General features: G+C 53.7%; 1 pseudogene; it reads right to left on the bottom strand.

Moving 5' to 3' along the window:
- Positions 1 to 2,860: 2,860 nt before the first annotated feature.
- Positions 2,861 to 2,945, bottom strand: LOC112130432 (small nucleolar RNA U3; annotated as a pseudogene).
- Between the last annotated feature and the right edge of the window lie 270 nt (positions 2,946 to 3,215).

Genomic DNA, 3,215 nt, shown 5'->3' on the forward strand with positions numbered 1-3,215 from the left:
GGCCGGCGCTGCTCGCGGCTGGGGCCGCGGAGGGGAGGCGGGAGGCGGGCTCTTTGCGGATTAGCATAAACTTGGGGCCGCGCCGCTCGCCGCCGCCAGCCCCCTCCGCCGTCGCCAGCCCCTCGCCCCAGCTCCGAGCGGGAGGCCGAGGCGACGCCTGCAAACAGGAGGTTCCGAAGGGAGTAGCCCCAGGTGGCAGGGGCGCAGGCCGCCGCGCCCTGGGAGGCCCCCCGAGCACACCAGCCACTCTGTCGCCTGCGGGCACGGGGCAAGAAGCAGAGAAGCGGACCCCTGGGCCAGCCTGGGCGTGGGCTCTCCAGGAGTCGCCCACCCGCAGGATACGCTTGTCTTCAGAGTCCGTGTGAACCCGGCAACTGCTCTCCAGGGCTCTGGAGCCGAGATGGCCGTGTTTGGGGGCACACCAGCACCACCTCCCCCGCCACCTCTTTGGAATAGATCCCAGATCATCCCCGTTTGCTCGCTCTGCCTCCTGGCGCCATCATTGCCCGGGAACCTTAGTTTGATAACTCCGCTGACCTCTCCCCAGGCATCCTACCTCCCCCTTACCCCGCAACCTCTGCCACCTAGCCTGGTGGCCCGGTTGCACCTCTGGTTCTCTGGAGGCGCCTGTGTTGCCTCTCTGTCTTAGGTATGGGCTGCACCGAGCCCGAAAGGCCTATCACCGCCCCAGCCCAGCCAAAAGTGCTGTGCTTTTTGTGCAACTGAAGGTCTAAGCCGGCTGGTCAAAGAAAATCTTCAGGTCTTTCTCACAAGGCACTGCCGCCGTGAAGCCAGGCATCGTCCACATTTTGCTTGTGAAGTTGACTCTTGGAACCCAAGAGTTGGGTTTTATCGTCGTCCTCATTCAATATCACCTTGCTAACTCTCTAACCTGCACACAGCCCTTCTGATTCTGTCATCAGAGCGGTACTTTCCTGGCCTCGTCTCATCCAGACGGGTGGCTACAGCCTTCTGTGTCTTTGCCCCAGGAGCTGATAGGTGTGCAGAACGCACAGAACTCTGGGGCTTGCCTGGAGAGACCTCCCTCCAAATTGACCTTGAGATATGAATTAATGCCTTTTGGATAGGGCGATGGTTATCAAGGATACTGGAAGGGGCAGCTCTGAAACCCACATCTATTCCCTGCCCTTAGCTTTAGTGGCTTGTGGGTTCTGTGGGGCAGACACCTGACCCCAGCTAGGCCCATCCTGCTTTCTCCCAGGCTTTGGAATCAGAGCACAGAAGCTGAAGGAATCCAGCTTCCAGGTGTAGGTTGCATGAGTTTCTCAGGCCTGTGGTAACAGCCACAGACTCAGTGGCTTAATACACAGAAATGTATTCTTGCACAATTCTGGAGGCTAACTCCAAAATCCACGGGCCAGCAGGGCAATGCCCCCTCCAATGGCTCTGGGGAGAAGCCTTCCTTGCCTCTTCCAGCCACTGGTGGTTCCTGGCAATCTCTGGCGTTCTTTGGTCAAGGATTCTTTGTAGCAGCATCACTCCAGCCTCTGCTTTCCCTCCACATATCCCTCTTCACGTGACCTTTTTTTCTCTGTGACTGTGGTCTGTGTCCTTTCCTCTTCTTTCTGTTTTTGTTTTTTGAACCAGAGTCTCGCTCTGTCACACCCAGGCTGGAGTGCAGTGGCGCAATCTTGGCTCACTGCAAGCTCTGCCTCCCGGGTTCACGCCATTCTCCTGCCTCAGCCTCCCGAGTGGCTGGGACTACAGGTGCCCGCCACGACGCCCAGCTAATTTTTTTGTATTTTTTTTTTTTTTTTAGTAGAGACATGGTTTCACCATGTTAGCCAGGATGGTCTCGATCTCCTGACCTCGTGATCCGTCCGCTTCAGCCTCCCAAAGTGCTAGGATTACAGGTGTGAGTCACTGCACCCAGCCTTTCTGGTTTTGTTTTTAAATTTGAGACAGGGCTGGGCACGATGGCTCATGCCTGTAATCCCAGCACTTTGGGAGGCCGAGGTGGGTGGATCACCTGAGGTCAGGAGTTTGAGACCAGCCTGGCCAATATGGTGAAACCCCATCTCTACTAAAAATAAAAAAATTAGCCGGGCGTGGTGGTGGGCACCTGTAATCCCAGCTACCTGGGAGACTGAGACAAGAGAATCGCTTGAACCCTGGAGGTGGAGGTTGCAATGAGCCGAGATCATGCCATTGCACTCCAGCCTGGGTGACAAGCGTGAAACTCCATCTCCATAAATAAATAAATAAATAAATAAATAAATAAATAAATAAAGACAAGGTCTAGCTCCATCACCCAGGCTGGAATGCAGCCTCGACCTCCTGAGCTCAAGTGATCCTCCTGCCCCCGCCTCCTCTGTAGCTGGGACCACAGTTGTGCACCACCATGCACAGCTCATTTTTAAAATTTCTGTAGAGATGGGCTCTCACTTTATTGCCCAGACTGGTCACAAACTCCTGAGCTCAAGTGATGCTCTCACCTCAGTCTCCCAAATTGCTGGGATTCTAGGCGTGATCCACTGCACCCAGCCCAGCCTCCTCTTCTTATAAGGACACCAATCATTGGATGTACAGCCCAACATAACCTCATCTCAAATGATTACGTCTGCAAAGACCCTATTTCCAAATAAGGTCACATTCTGAGGTTCCAAATGTTCATGAATTTTGGGAGGGGCACAATTCAATCCACTACAGGGGCACTTGGCTGGTAATGATAGGAAAGACCACCAGAGCTCTGGGGGAATCATGGGAAATGGAGAAAGAGGGTGGTCAGGGGAGAGAGGGGCAGAGTCAGGTGCTGTGTGGTGAGTAACCATCTGGGGACAAGCTGTGACTTCCCTATCTGCTTCCAATAGTCCACCACTGGAGCTAGCTTAAATGGGTTTCTGATCCCAGAAACCAAATGTGCTCTACAGAGAGAAACTTCTCTAGTCATGAACTGTAGAAATGATCCCTAAAAGTATAGTCTTACAGCAACCACATGGTGCCCAAGACAGCCTTTCACTCTCCCTATAAAAGCACCAAATGTGCTATTATATTCTCCAACCTCTAAGAGAGATGTTATGAACCATTTTGCTGAGGGCAAGATACACCATATCCACAACACACTCTTGATCTTGTAACCACTGACTTTGCGCTTTTTAGTAAGTGAGAAACATCTGAGCCAGCTCCTCATCCTAGGCTGGGTGCTGACTGCCTGGCAGCATTGCCCAGCCTGGCTCTGGGAGGAACTCCCCCAC

This window comes from Pongo abelii, chromosome 21, assembly GCF_028885655.2.
Source record: "Pongo abelii isolate AG06213 chromosome 21, NHGRI_mPonAbe1-v2.0_pri, whole genome shotgun sequence".
NCBI lineage: Eukaryota > Metazoa > Chordata > Mammalia > Primates > Hominidae > Pongo > Pongo abelii.